The sequence below is a fragment of the Heterodontus francisci genome, unplaced genomic scaffold (genome assembly GCF_036365525.1).
Source record: "Heterodontus francisci isolate sHetFra1 unplaced genomic scaffold, sHetFra1.hap1 HAP1_SCAFFOLD_72, whole genome shotgun sequence".
NCBI classification, from domain to species: domain Eukaryota; kingdom Metazoa; phylum Chordata; class Chondrichthyes; order Heterodontiformes; family Heterodontidae; genus Heterodontus; species Heterodontus francisci.
The window spans coordinates 1,044,298-1,063,071 of NW_027140794.1; positions in this window are offsets into that span (position 1 = coordinate 1,044,298).

Here is an 18,774-nt window from a genome sequence, read left to right on the forward strand (position 1 = left end):
GACCCAGTTCGGTCCATTCCCTGGGGTTACTATCCTGGACCAGCCCCTGTATTCTGACCCAGTTCGGTCCATTCCCTGGGGTTACTATCCTGGATCAGCCCCTGTATTCTGACCCAGTACAGTCCATTCCCTGGGGTTACCTTCCTGGACCCGCCCCTGTATTCTGACCCAGTTCAGTCCATTCCCTGGGGTTACTATCCTGGTCCCGCCCCTGTATTCTGATCCAGTTCAGTCCATTCCCTGGGGTTACTATCCTGGACCAGCCCCTGTGTTCTGAACCAGTTCAGTCCATTCCCTGGGGTTACTATCCTGGACCAACCCCTGTGTTCTGATCCAGGTCAGTCCATTCCCTGGGGTTACTATCCTGACCAGCCCCTGTATTCTGACCCATTTCAGTCCATTCCCTGGTGTTACTATCCTGGACCAGCCCCTGTGTTCTGATCCAGTTCAGTCCATTCCCTGGGGTTACTATCCTGGACCAGCCCCTGTTTTCAGATCCAGTTCAGTCCATTCCCTGGGGTTACTATCCTGGACCAGCCCCTGTATTCTGACCCAGTTCGGTCCATTCCCTGGGGTTACTATCCAGGACCAGCCCCTGTATTCTGACCCAGTTCGGTCCATTCCCTGGGGTTACTATCCTGGACCAGCCCCTGTATTCTGACCCAGTTCGGTCCATTCCCTGGGGTTACTATCCTGGAGCAGCCCCTGTATTCTGACCCAGTTCGGTCCATTCCCTGGGGTTACTATCCTGGAGCAGCCCCTGTATTCTGACCCGGTTTGGTCCATTCCCTGTGGTTTCTATCCCGGACAATCCCCTGTATTCTGACCCAGTTCAGTCAACTCCCCTTTTCAGGCAGTGACTTTCAGACCATCACCATCCTCTGGGTGAAAAGGTTTTTCCTCATCTCACCTCTAATCTTTCTACCGATTACTTTAAATCTATGCACCCCCCCCCCCCCCATCACTGACCTCTCTGATAAGGTGAATAGACCCTTCACCTCCACTCTATCCAGGTCCCTCACAATTTTGTACATTTCAATCTGATCTCTCCTCAGCCTTCTCTGTTCCAAGAAGAACAACCCCAGCCTATCCAATCTTTCCTCATAGCTGCATTTTCCAGTCCAGACAACATCCTAGTAAATATCCTCTGCACCCTCTCTGGTGCAATTCCATCATTTCTGTAATGAGGTGACCAGAACTACACACAGTACTCAAGTTGTGGCCCAACCAATGAGTTATACAGTTCCAACAGAACCTCCCTGCTCTTGTATTTGAGACCTCAGTTAATAAAGGAAAGGATTCTATATGCCTTCTTAACCACCTTACCGACCTGTCCTGCTACCTTCAGGGATCTGTGGACATTCACTCCAAGCTCCCTCACCTCCTCTACACTTCAGTATTTTCCCATTAATCGTGTATTCCGTTGCCTTGTTTGACCTCCCCAAATGCATCACCTCACACTTCTCCAGGTTGAATTCCATTTACCACTTTTCTGCACATCTGACCACACCATCAGTATCTTCCTGTAGCCTGCAGCTATCCTCCTCGCTATCTACCACACAGCCAATCGTTGCGTCATCTGCAAACTTCTTAATCATGCCCCCTACATTTACGTCCAAATCGATAATATATACCACAAAAAGCAGGGGACCCAGTACTGAGCCCTGTGGAACGTTACTGGAAACAGCCGTCCAGTTACAAACAAACCCATCAACAATTACTTTTTGTTTCCTGCCATTGAGCCAATTTTGTATCCACCTTGCTGCATTTCCCTAGATCCCATGGGATTTTATTTTTTTAACCAGTCTGCCATGTGGGACCTTGTCAAAAGCCTTGCTAAAATCCGTGTATACCACATCAACTGCATAACCCCCATCTATCTTCCTTGTTACTTCTTCAAAACATTTGATCAAGTTGGTCAAACAAAATCTTCCCTTAACAAATCCATGCTGACTATCCATGATTCATCTGTGCCTTTCTAAGTGACAGTTTACCCTGTCTCTCAGAACAGATTCCAATAATTTGCCCACTACTGAGGTTAGACTGACTGGCCTGTAATTATTCGGTCTATCCTTCGATCCCTTTTTTAACAGAGGTACAACGTTAGCAATTCTCCGACACCACACCTGTATCCAGTGAGGACTGGAACATGATGGTCAGACCCTCTGCTATTTCCTCTCTTGCTGCTTTTAACAGTCTAGGATACATTTCATCTGGCTCTGGTGGTTTATCAACTTTCAAGGATGCTACTCCTATTAATACTTCCCCTCTCCCTATGTTTATCTCATCCAATGCTTCACACTCTTCCTCCTTAACTATAATATCTGCAACGCCCCCCTGTTTTGTGAAGACAGACGCAAAGTATTCATTATGAACCATACCAATATCTTCCACTCCTACACATAGGTTACCTTTTTGGTCTTTTATGGGCCCTACTCTCTCCTTAGTTACTCTTAATGTATTGATAAAACATCTTTGGGTTCATCTTGATTTTGCTTGCCAATATTCTTTCATGCCCTCTGTTTGCTTTTCTAATTTCCTTTTTGATTTCACCCCTCCACTTTCTATCCTCCTGCCGGCTTTCTGTAGTATTGAGTTCTCGGTGTTGGACATAAGCTTTCCTTTTCTGCCTTATCTTACCCTGTAGGCTCCTTGCCATCCATAGGGCTCTAGATTTGGCCGCCTCACCCTTTTTCTTTGTAGGAACATGTTTACCCTGAACCCCTTGAATCTCCCCTTTGAATGCCTCCCACTGTTCTGACACTGATTTACCTTCAAGTATCTGATTCGGTCCACTTTCACTAAATCACTCCTCAGTTTAGTCAAATTGGATTTGCCCAATTGAGAACTCTAACTCCTGTTCTATCTATGTCCTTTTCCACAATTATGTTAAAACTGACTGAATTATGATCACTATCACCAAAATGCTCTCTCTCCCACTGCCAATCCTTCCATCTGCCCATCTTCATTTCCTAAATCTAAGTCTCAAACTGCGATCTCTCTTGTTGGACTTACTACATACTGGGCAAAAAAGTTCTCCTGAAAGAATTCTGCTCCCTCAATTCCTTTCACATTAAAACTATCCCGGTTAATATTGGGGGAGTTAAAATCGCCTACTATCACTGCCCTATTGATCTTGAACTTCTCAGAGATTTGCCTACATATCTGCTCTTCTATCTCCCTCTGACTGGGGGTCTATAGTACACTCCTAGCAGTGTCATTGCCCCTTTTTTGTTCTTTCGTTCAATCCATATGGTCTCATTTGATGAACCTTCCAACATATTATCCCTCCTCACAATAGTTTCTTTGACCTAAAATGCCACTCCTCCTCCTTTCTTATCCCCCTCCCTATCGCATCTGAAAAGCCTGTAACGATCAGCTGCCATTCCTGTCCCTCCTTAAGCCATGTTTCTGTAATAGCTATGATATCATACTGCCACTTGTCTATTTCTGCCCTCAGCTCATCTGCTTTATTTGCTATACTTCTTGCATTGAAGTAGATACCCTGAGCACTGCCAAATTTATTTATTTTCTAACCCTCATTTCCTCTGTCTTCCAGACCCATCCATTAATTTTCCACCTTCCATTTTCATTTCTGATTTTGTCCCAACTGAGTCCACCCTCAGGTCCCCATCCCCCTGCCAAACTAGTTTAAGCCCTCCCCAACAGCACTGGCAAAACGTCCCGTAAGGAACTCAGTCCCGGCTCTGTTCAGGTGCAACCCGTCCAGCCTGTACAGGTCTCATCTCCCCCCACAGCCGGTCCTATTGTCCCAGGAATCTGAAGCCCTCCCTTATGCACCATCTTTCCAGCTACGCATTCATCTGTCTTATCCTTCTATTTCTATACTCACGAGCACGTGGCACTGGGAGTAATCTGGGGTTTACTACTTTTGAGGTCCTGCTTGCTAATTTCTTACCAAGCTCCCTAAATTCTGACTGCAGGACCACATCCCTCTTTCTATCTGTGTCGTTGGTTCCGATGTGGGCCATGACTGCTGGCTGTTCACCCTCCCCCTTCAGAATTCTCAGTGACCCTAGCACCAGGGAAGCAACACACCATCCTGGATTCATGTTTGCGGCCACAGAAACGCTGGTCTGTTCCCCTGACTATTGCATCACCTATCACTATGGCTCTTCTAGTCTTCCCTGTACCCCCCTGTGCAGCTGAGCCACCCATGGTGCCATGGACTTGATTCTGGCTGCACTCCCCAGGTGAAGCATCACTTTCCTCAGTTTTCAGAACTGAATACCTGTTGGAGAGCGAGATGAACTCAGGGGTTTCCTGCACTACCTGCCTGATTCTTTTTGACTGTCTGGTGGTCACCCATTCCCTCGCTCCCTGCAAACCCTTAGCTGTGGGGTGACCACATCTATAAAAGTGCGATCCACATAGATCTCATCCTCATGAATACACTGCGGTGTCGCTAGCTGCTGCTCAAATTCCAAAACCCGGAGCTCAAGCTGCTTCAATTGACGACACCTCCTGCACAAATGTTTCTCCAGGATATGGGAACCGTCCTGGAGCTCCCACATAGCACAGGAGGTGCACTCTTGAGGTTGTAGCAACCCTGCCATACCTTTTATTTATAAGTTGACCCTTTACTATTGCTTAAAAAAAAACCTTACTAATACTATAACAGCTTAGAATTATTAATAAACCTTACGAGAACTGATAAATCCTACTAAAAATCAATGCAATTCACTAGTTAAAATAAACCTAACTCAAAAAAAGAAGCAGCTACTCACATGTTCCTTATTATTAAGTTATTTGCACACACACACACACCTGAACAGTAGTGTCCTAACCCAACTAGTTCGAGTTATTCCCACAGCAGTTGCTCACCTTGCAGCTTTCCTGCAACGTCACTGCTCACTTTGTTTTCAAACTCTGATGTGCCTTGACTCCTCTCCACTGCTCTCCCGGAAGGTAAGTTCTCTCGGCCGCAATCCTCAGACTCTATTTATTGGCTCCCTCCTCGTGCTCTCCTGGAAGGTATGTGCTTTCTATTATTAGGGGATGCTTTTAGTGTGTTCCACTGTGAAGACAGATACAAAATATTTGTTCAAAGTCTATGCCATTTCCTTCTTCCCATTACTTATTCCCCAGTCTCAACCTTTATCATGACCAGGTCCATATTTCCCTGCAGAATATTCTCTACCTCAGGCTGCATTGTGTTAATAAATCTCATCAATGAATGCTCCCAGTGCGGAGTCTCGGCCAATGGGATCCTGTCTGCAAATGGGTTCCAGAGATCAGCAGGTTCACTAGATTTCACTGAGCAGCCTCTGATGTGGAGAGTTGATCATAACACCTGGGAAAGGCTTGGCCTCAGAACTAACAGCTGCTGTACTGATGGAGGGCGAAGGACTGATACCATATTTAACAAGGCAACGGTCTCCTTCTAATATTGCCGTTCCACCCTCTTATTAATATTGTATTTATTACAGAACGTCAGGATCTGGGAACGTCTGTCACCACCATGGCCGAAGGTCCAAGCGGAGGAGCAGATCTAACACCTTCAAGAATGAGATTGAGCACAGGTAAGTTCACAAATCTCTTCAAATACAAACTCTGCCCTGACAAATGGTCCTACGCTCCTTGAAGAATCTTCAGCTCATACAAGCAGAGCACACAGTACAGGGGTTTAATAGGAAGAGGGGCATCACACAGCTGGAGGGAACCCCTGAGCACCAGAACAGAGCAATAGATATCTGGTATTGGGGACTGTAAACTGGGTAGAGACAGTCATTCAGTGAATAATATGTTTCTGAGCAAAAGTGTGACCGCAAAGAGCAGGAAGCCACCCAACGCTGGACAGGATGAGAAACAGGTGAGGCACAGGAATAGGTGAGAGATCATGGTGAGATATTGTGTATTCGGTGGGACAGAAAATATCCTCTGTTGCCCTGAGCAGGCCCTGAATGGGATGTTGAGTTGCTGGTGCCAGAGGGAAGAGGCTGTTGATGAAAGTAACAGTCAGTAAGATCAATGTTCAGATCCACTCTGAAACCCCATTCACTCCTGGCAGGATCCTGATACACTGTGAAAGCCCATACACACCTGGCAGGATCCTGATCCACTGTGAAACCCCATACACACCTGGCAGGATCCTGATACACTGTGAAACCCCCATACACACCTGGAAGGATCCTGATCCACTGTGAAACCCCATACACACCTGGCAGATCCTGACACACTGTGAAACCCCCAAATACACCTGGCAGATCCTGATACACTGTTAAACCCCCATACACACCTGGCAGGATCATGATCCACTGTGAAACCCCATACACACCTGGCAGATCCTGATACACTGTTAAACCCCCAGACACACCTGGCAGGATCATAATCCACTGCGAAACCCCATAAACACCTGGCAGGATCCTGATACACTGTGAAAACCCCAGACACACCTGGCAGATCCTGTTACACTGTGAAAACCCCCGACACACCTGGCAGGATCCTGTTACGCTGTGAAAACCCCAGACACACCTGGCAGGATCCTGATACACTGTGAAAAACCCATACACACCTGGAAGGATACTGATACACTGTGAAAACCCCATTCACAACTGGCAGATCCTGTTACACTGTGAAACCCCCAAACACACCTGGCAGGATCCTGATACACTGTGAAACCCCCATACACACCTGGCAGGATCCTGACACACTGTGAAACACCCACAAACACCTGGCAGGATCCTGATACACTGTGAAACCCCATACACATCTGGCAGGATCCTGATACACTGTTAAACCCCCAAACACATCTGGCAGGATCCTGATCCACTGTGAAACCCCATACACACCTGGCTGATCCAGATACACTGTGAAACCCCCATACAGACCTGGCAGGATCCTGATACACTGTGAAACCCCATACACACCTGGCAGGATCCTGATACACTGTGAAAACCCCAGACACACCTGGCAGGATATTGATTCACTGTGAAAACCCCATTCACACCTGGCAGATCCTGTTACACTGTGAAACCCCCATACACAACTGGCAGGATCCTGATACACTGTGAAAACCCCATACACACCTGGCAGATCCTGTTACACTGTGAAAACCCATACACACCCGGCAGGATCCTGAGACACTGTGAAAACCCCATACACATCTGGCAGGATCCTGAGACACTGTGAAAACCCCATACACACCCGGCAGGATCCTGATACACTGTGAAAAACCATACACACTCGGCAGGATCCTGATACATTGTGAAAACTCCATACACCTGGCAGGATCCTGATACGCTGTGAAAACCCATACACACCAGGCAGGATCCTGATACACAATGAAAACCCCATACACACCTGGCAGGATCCTGATCCACTGTGAAAAACCCATACACACCTGGCAGGATCCTGATACATTGTGAAAACCCCATACACAGGGTGCTCCGGTTTCCTCCCACATGCCAAGGACTTGCAGGTTGATATGTTAATTGGCCATCATAAATTGCCCCTAGTATAGGTAGGTGGTACGGAAATATATAGGGATAGGTGGGGATGTGATAGGAATACGGGATTAGTGTAGGATTAGTATAAATGGTTGGTTGATTGTCGGCACAGACTCGGTGGGCCGAAGGGCCTGTTTAAGTGCTGTATCTCTAAACTAAACTAAATACTGACACCTAGTGTCACTGACACCCAGTGACAGAAACAAACACACACTGACACCCAGTCGCAGAGAGAAACATTGATACACTGACACCAAGTAACACAGACACACACTGAAACCCAGGAACAAAGACAAACACTGATACCAAGTCACAAAGACATACACTGATACCCAGTAAAACAAAGAAACAGACACTGACAACCAGTAGCACAGAGAAACACTGATACACAGTAACAATGACATACACTGACACCAAGTAACACAGACACACACTGACACCCAGTAAAAAAGACATACACTGACACCAAGTCACAAAGACAAACACTGATACCAAGTCACAAAGACATACACTGATACCCAGTAACACAGACACACACTGACACCAAGTAACAAAGACATACACTGACACCAAGTAACAAAGACATACACTGACACCAAGTAAAAAGACAGACAATTACACCAAGTAACAAAGCCATACACTTACACGAAGTATTTTGACATACACTGACACCAAGTAACAAAGACATACACTGATACCCAGTAACGCAGACACACACTGACACCCAGTAACAGAGACATACACTGATACCAAGTCACAAAGACATACACTGACACCAAGTAACAAAGAGATACACTGATACCCAGGAACACAGACACACACTTACACCAAGTAACAAAGACATACACTTACACCAAGTAACACAGACATACACTGACACCAAGTAACAAAGACATACAATTACACCAAGTAACAAAGACACACACTTACACCAAGTAACACAGATATACACTGACACCAAGTAACAAAGACATGCGCTGACACCCAGTAATACAGAGACAGACGAATACCAAGTAACAAAGGCACACACTTACACCAAGTAACACAGACACACACTGACACCCAGTAACACAGACACACACTTACATCAAGTAACACAGACATACACTGACACCAAGTAACAAAGTCATACAATGATACCCAGGAACACAGACACACACTTACACCAAGTAACACAGACACACACTTACACCAAGTAACAAAGACATACACTTACACCAACGAACACAGACATAAACTGACACCAAGTAACAAAGACATACAATTACACCAAGTAACAAAGACACACACATACACCAAGTAACAAAGACAGACACTGATACCCAGCAACACAGACACACACTTACACCAAGTAACAAAGACATACACTGACACCCAGTAACACCAACAAACACACACTGACACCCAGTAACACAGAGAAACACTAATAAACAGTAACACAGACATACACTGACACCAAGTCACAAAGACACACACTGACACCCAGTAACAAAGATATACACTGACACCAAGTCACAAAGACATACACTGATACCCAGTAACACAGACACACACTGATACCCAGTAACAAAGATATACACTGATACCAAGTCACAAAGACATACACTGATACCCAGTAACACAGACACACACTGACACCCAGTAACAAAGGCATACACTGATACCAAGTCACAAAGACATACACTGATACCCAGTAACACAGACACACACTGACACCAAGTAACAAAGACATACACTGACACCAAGTTACAAAGACATACACTTACAACAAGTAACAAAGACACACACTTACACCAAGTAACACAGACATACACTGACACCATGTAACAAAGACATACACTGACACCAAGTCACAAAGAAATACACTTACACCAAGTAACAAAGACAGACAATTACACCAAGTAACAAAGACATACACTTACACCAAGTATTTTGACATACACTGACACCAAGTAACAAAGACATACAATGATACCCAGTAACACTGACACACACTTACACCAAGTAACAAAGACATAAACTGACACCAAGTCACAAAGACACACTCTGACACCCAGTAACAAAGACATACACTGATACCAAGTCACAAAGACATACACTGATACCCAGTAACACAGGCACACACTTACACCAAGTAACACAGACATACACTGTCACCAAGTAACAAAGACATGCACTGATACTCAGTAACACATAAACACACTTACACAAAGTAACAAAGACAGACACTGATACCCAGTAACACAGACACACACTGACACCAGGTAACAAAGACATACAATGACACCCGGTAACAAAGACATACACTGACACCCGGTAACACAGACACACACTTACACCAAGTAACACAGACACACAGTTACACAAAGTAACAAAGACATACACTTACACCAAGTAACACAGACATACACTGACAGCAAGTAACAAAGACATACAATTACACCAAGTAACAAAGACACTCACTTACACCAAGCAACACAGATATACACTGACACCAAGTAACAAAGACATGCACTGACACCCAGTAACACAGACACACACGGACACCAAGTAACAAAGACACACAGTTACACCAAGTAACACAGAGACACACTGACACCCAGTAACACAGACACACACTTACAACAAGTAACACAGACATACACTGACACCAAGTAACAAAGACATACACTGTTACCCAGGAACACAGACACACACTTACACCAAGTAACACAGACACACACTTGCACCAAGTAACAAAGACATACACTAACACCAAGTAACACAGACATACACTGACACCAAGTATCAAAGACATACAATTACACCAAGTAACAAAGACACACACTTACACCAAGTAACAAAGACATGCACTGACACCCAGTAACACAGACACACAGTGACACCAAGTAACAAAGACATACACTTACACCTAGTAACACAGACATACACTGACACCAAGTAACAAAGACATACAATTACACCAAGTAACAAAGAGACACACTGACACCAAGTAACAAAGACATGCACTGACACCCAGTAACACAGACACACAGTGACACCAAGTAACAAAGACACACACTTACACCAAGTAACACAGACACACACTGACACCCAGTAACACAGACACACACTTACACCAAATAACACAGACATACACTGACACCAAGTAACAAAGACAGACACTGATACCCAGTAACACAGACACACACTTACACCAAGTAACACAGACATATACTGACACCAAGTAACATAGACATACATTGATACCCAGGAACACAGACACACACTTACACAAGTAACACAGACACACACTTACACCAAGTAACAAAGACATACACTAACACCAAGTAACACAGACATACACTGACACCAAGTAACAAAGACATACAATTACACCAAGTAACAAAGACACACACTTACACCAAGTAACAATAACAGACACTGATACCCAGTAACACAGACACACACTTACAGCAAGTAACCAGGACATACACTGACACCCAGTAACACAAAGAAGCACACACGGACACCCAGTAACACAGAGAAACACTAATAAACAGTAACAAAGACATACACTGACACCAAGTAACACAGTCACACACTGACACCCAGTAACAAAGACATACACTGACACCAAGTCACAAAGACATACACTGACACCAAGTAACAAAGACATACAATTACACCAAGTAACAAAGACACACACTTACACCAAGTAACAAAGGCAGCCACTGATACCCAGAAACACAGACACACACTTACAACAAGTAACCAGGACATACACTGACACCCAGTAACACAAAGAAGCACACACGGACACCCAGTAACACAGAGAAACACTAATAAACAGTAACAAAGACATACACTGACACCAAGTAACACAGTCACACACTGACACCCAGTAACACAGACACACACTGACACCAAGTAACAAAGACATACACTGACACCAAGTAACAAAGACATACACTTACACCAACTAACAAAGACAGACAATTACACCAAGTAACAAAGACATCCACTTGCACCAAATACTTTGACATACACTGACACCAAGTAACAAAGACATACACTGATACCCAGTAACACAGACACACACTTACACCAAGTAACAAAGACATACTCTGACACCAAGTCACAAAGACACACACTGACACCAAGTCACAAAGACATACACTGATACCCAGTAACACAGACACACACGTACACCAAGTAAAACAGACAGGCACTGACACCCAGTAACACAGACACACACTTACACCAAGAAACAGAGCAATACACTTATACCAAGTAACACAGACATACACTGACACCAAGTAACAAAGACATTCAATTACACAAAGTAACAAAGACACACACTTTCAACAAGTAACACAGATATACACTGACACCAAGTAACAAAGACATGCACTGACACCCAGTAACACAGACACACACGGACACCAAGTAACAAAGACACACACTTACACATAGTAACACAGACACACACTGACACCCAGTAACACAGACACACACGGACACCCAGTAACACAGACACACACGGACACCAAGTAACAAAGACACACACCTACACCAAGTAACACAGACACACACTGACACCCAGTAACAGAGACACACACTTACACCAAGCAACACAGACATGCAATGACACCAAGTCACAAAGACATACACTGATACCCAGTAACACAGACATACACTGATACCCAGTAACACATTGATACAATTCCACCAAGTAACAAAGACAGGGAATTACACCAACGAACAAAGACATACACTTACACCAAGTATTTTGACATGCACTGACACCAAGTAACAAAGACATACACTGATACCCAGTAACACAGACACACACTTACAACAAGTAACAAAGACATACACTGACACCAAGTCACAAAGACACACACTGACACCCAGTAACAAAGACATACACTGACACCAAGTCACAAAGACATACACTGACAACCAGTAACACAGACACACACTTACACCAAGTAACAAAGACAGACACTGACTCCAAGTAACAAAGATCGGCACTGATACCAAGTAACACAGACACACTCTTACACCAAGTAACAAAGACAGACACTGATACCCAGTAACACAGACACAGACTTACACCAAGTAACAAAAACATGCACTGACACCCAGTAACAAAGACATACACAGACACCCAGTAACACAGACACACACGGACACCAAGCAACAACGACACACACTAGCACCAAGGAACACAGACACACACTGACACCCAGTAACACAGACACATACTTACACCAAGCAACGCAGACATGCAATGACACAAAGTAACCAAGACATACACTGACACCCAGTAACACAGACACACACTTACACCAAGTAACACAGACATACACTGACACAAAGTAACAAAGACATACACTGATACCCAGGAACACAGACGCACACTTACACCAAGTAACACAGACACACACTTACACCAAGTAACAAAGACATACAATTACACCAAGTAACACAGACATACACTGACACCAAGTAACAAAGACATACAATCACACCAAGTAACAAAGACACACACTTACACTAAGTAACACAGATATGCACTGACACAAAGTAACAAAGACATGCACTGACACCCAGTAACAGAGACATGCACTGACACCAAGTAACAAAGACACACACTTACACCAAGTAACACAGACACACACTGACACCCAGTAACAGACACACACTTACACCAAGTAACACAGACATACACTGATACCAAGTCACAAACACATACACCGATACCCAGTAACACAGACACACGCTGACACCTAGTAACAAAGACATACACTGATACCAAGTCACAAAGACAGACACTGAAACCCAGTAACACAGACACACACTGACACCCAGTAACAAAGACTTACACTGATACCAAGTCACAGAGACATACACTGATACCCAGGAACACAGACACACACTTACACCAAGTAACACTGACACACACTTACACCAAGTAACAAAGACATACACTTACACCTAGTAACACAGACATACACTGACACCAAGTAACAAAGACATATAATAACACCAAGTAACAAAGACACACACTGACACCAAGTAACAAAGCCATGCACTGACACCCAGTAACACAGACACACAGTGACAGCAAGTAACAAAGACACACACTTACACCAAGTAACACAGACACACACTGACACCCAGTAACACAGACACACACTTACACCAAGTCACACAGACATACACTGACACCAAGTAACAAAGACAGACACTGATACCCAGTAACACAGACACACACTTACACCAAGTAACACAGACATACACTGACACAAAGTAACAAAGACATACACTGATACCCAGGAACACAGACGCACACTTACACCAAGTAACACAGACACACACTTACACCAAGTAACAAAGACATACAATTACACCAAGTAAGACAGACATACACTGACACCAAGTAACAAAGACATACAATCACACCAAGTAACAAAGACACACACTTACACTAAGTAACACAGATATGCACTGACACAAAGTAACAAAGACATGCACTGACACCCAGTAACAGAGACATGCACTGACACCAAGTAACAAAGACACACACTTACACCAAGTAACACAGACACACACTGACACCCAGTAACAGACACACACTTACACCAAGTAACACAGACATACACTGATACCAAGTCACAAACACATACACCGATACCCAGTAACACAGACACACGCTGACACCCAGTAACAAAGACATACACTGATACCAAGTCACAAAGACAGACACTGAAACCCAGTAACACAGACACACACTGACACCCAGTAACAAAGACTTACACTGATACCAAGTCACAGAGACATACACTGATACCCAGGAACACAGACACACACTTACACCAAGTAACACTGACACACACTTACACCAAGTAACAAAGACATACACTTACACCTAGTAACACAGACATACACTGACACCAAGTAACAAAGACATATAATAACACCAAGTAACAAAGACACACACTGACACCAAGTAACAAAGCCATGCACTGACACCCAGTAACACAGACACACAGTGACAGCAAGTAACAAAGACACACACTTACACCAAGTAACACAGACACACACTGACACCCAGTAACACAGACACACACTTACACCAAGTCACACAGACATACACTGACACCAAGTAACAAAGACAGACACTGATACCCAGTAACACAGACACACACTTACACCAAGTAACACAGACATACACTGACACAAAGTAACAAAGACATACACTGATACCCAGGAACACAGACGCACACTTACACCAAGTAACACAGACACACACTTACACCAAGTAACAAAGACATACAATTACACCAAGTAAGACAGACATACACTGACACCAAGTAACAAAGACATACAATCACACCAAGTAACAAAGACACACACTTACACTAAGTAACACAGATATGCACTGACACAAAGTAACAAAGACATGCACTGACACCCAGTAACAGAGACATGCACTGACACCAAGTAACAAAGACACACACTTACACCAAGTAACACAGACACACACTGACACCCAGTAACAGACACACACTTACACCAAGTAACACAGACATACACTGATACCAAGTCACAAACACATACACCGATACCCAGTAACACAGACACACGCTGACACCCAGTAACAAAGACATACACTGATACCAAGTCACAAAGACAGACACTGAAACCCAGTAACACAGACACACACTGACACCCAGTAACAAAGACATACACTGATACCAAGTCACAGAGACATACACTGATACCCAGGAACACAGACACACACTTACACCAAGTAACACTGACACACACTTACACCAAGTAACAAAGACATACACTTACACCTAGTAACACAGACATACACTGACACCAAGTAACAAAGACATATAATAACACCAAGTAACAAAGACACACACTGACACCAAGTAACAAAGCCATGCACTGACACCCAGTAACACAGACACACAGTGACACCAAGTAACAAAGACACACACTTACACCAAGTAACACAGACACACACTGACACCCAGTAACACAGACACACACTTACACCAAGTCACACAGACATACACTGACACCAAGTAACAAAGACAGACACTGATACCCAGTAACACAGACACACACTTACACCAAGTAACACAGACATATACTGACACCAAGTAACAAAGACATACATTGATACCCAGGAACACAGACACACACTTACACCAAGTAACACAGACACACACTTACACCAAGTAACAAAGACATACACTAACACCAAGTAACACAGACATACACTGACACCAAGTAACAAAGACATACAATTACACCAAGTAACAAAGACACACACTTACACCAAGTATCAAAGAAAGACACAGATACCCAGTAACACAGACACACAGTTACACCAAGTAACAAAGACATACACTGACACCCAGTAACACAAACAAACACACACTGACACCCAGTAACACAGAGAAACACTAATAAACAGTAACAAAGACATACACTGACACCCAGTAACACAGACACACACTTACACCAAGTAACACAGACATACACTGACACAAAGTAACAAAGACATACACTGATACCCAGGAACACAGACGCACACTTACACCAAGTAACACAGACACACACTTACACCAAGTAACAAAGACATACAATTACACCAAGTAACACAGACATACACTGACACCAAGTAACAAAGACATACAATCACACCAAGTAACAAAGACACACACTTACACTAAGTAACACAGATATGCACTGACACAAAGTAACAAAGACATGCACTGTCACCAAGTAACAAAGACATGCACTGATACTCAGTAACACATAAACACACTTACACAAAGTAACAAAGACAGACACTGATACCCAGTAACACAGACACACACTGACACCAGGTAACAAAGACATACAATGACACCCGGTAACAAAGACATACACTGACACCCGGTAACACAGACACACACTTAAACCAAGTAACACAGACACACAGTTACACAAAGTAACAAAGACATACACTTACACCAAGTAACACAGACATACACTGACAGCAAGTAACAAAGACATACAATTACACCAAGTAACAAAGACACTCACTTACACCAAGCAACACAGATATACACTGACACCAAGTAACAAAGACATGCACTGACACCCAGTAACACAGACACACACGGACACCAAGTAACAAAGACACACACTTACACCAAGTAACACAGAGACACACTGACACCCAGTAACACAGACACACACTTACAACATGTAACACAGAAATACACTGACACCAAGTAACAAAGACATACACTGTTACCCAGGAACACAGACACACACTTACACCAAGTAACACAGACACACACTTGCACCAAGTAACAAAGACATACACTAACACCAAGTAACACAGACATACACTGACACCAAGTATCAAAGACATACAATTACACCAAGTAACAAAGACACACACTTACACCAAGTAACAAAGACATGCACTGACACCCAGTAACACAGACACACAGTGTCACCAAGTAACAAAGACATACACTTACACCTAGTAACACAGACATACACTGACACCAAGTAACAAAGACATACAATTACACCAAGTAACAAAGACACACACTGACACCAAGTAACAAAGACATGCACTGACACCCAGTAACACAGACACACAGTGACACCAAGTAACAAAGACACACACTTACACCAAGTAACACAGACACACACTGACACCCAGTAAGACAGACACACACTTACACCAAATAACACAGACATACACTGACACCAAGTAACAAAGACAGACACTGATACCCAGTAACACAGACACACACTTACACCAAGTAACACAGACATATACTGACACCAAGTAACATAGACATACATTGATACCCAGGAACACAGACACACACTTACACAAGTAACACAGACACACACTTACACCAAGTAACAAAGACATACACTAACACCAAGTAACACAGACATACACTGACACCAAGTAACAAAGACATACAATTACACCAAGTAACAAAGACACACACTTACGCCAAGTAACAATAACAGACACTGATACCCAGTAACACAGACACACACTTACAGCAAGTAACCAGGACATACACTGACACCCAGTAACACAAAGAAGCACACACGGACACCCAGTAACACAGAGAAACACTAATAAACAGTAACAAAGACATACACTGACACCAAGTAACACAGTCACACACTGACACCCAGTAACAAAGACATACACTGACACCAAGTCACAAAGACAAACACTGACACCTAGTAACAAAGACATACAATTACACCAAGTAACAAAGACACACACTTACGCCAAGTGACAAAGGCAGCCACTGATACCCAGTAACACAGACACACACTTACAGCAAGTAACCAGGACATACACTGACACCCAGTAACACAAAGAAGCACACACGGACACCCAGTAACACAGAGAAACACTAATAAACAGTAACAAAGACATACACTGACACCAAGTAACACAGTCACACACTGACACCCAGTAACACAGACACACACTGACACCAAGTAACAAAGACATACACTGACACCAAGTAACAAAGACATACACTTACACCAACTAACAAAGACAGACAATTACACCAAGTAACAAAGACATCCACTTGCACCAAATACTTTGACATACACTGACACCAAGTAACAAAGACATACACTGATACCCAGTAACACAGACACACACTTACACCAAGTAACAAAGACATACACTGACACCAAGTCACAAAGACACACACTGACACCTAGTCACAAAGACACACACTGACACCCAGTAACAAAGACATACACTGACACCAAGTCACAAAGACATACACTGATACCCAGTAACACAGACACACACGTACACCAAGTAACACAGACAGGCACTGACACCCAGTAACACAGACACACACTTACACCAAGAAACAGAGCAATACACGTATACCAAGTAACACAGACATACACTGACACCAAGTAACAAAGACATTCAATTACACAAAGTAACAAAGACACACACTTTCAACAAGTATCACAGATATACACTGACACCAAGTAACAAAGACATGCACTGACACCCAGTAACACAGACACACACGGACACCAAGTAACAAAGACACACACTTACACCTAGTAACACAGACACACACTGACACCCAGTAACACAGACACACACGGACACCCAGTAACACAGACACACACGGACACCAAGTAACAAAGACACACACCTACACCAAGTAACACAGACACACACTGACACCCAGTAACAGAGACACACACTTCCACCAAGCAACACAGA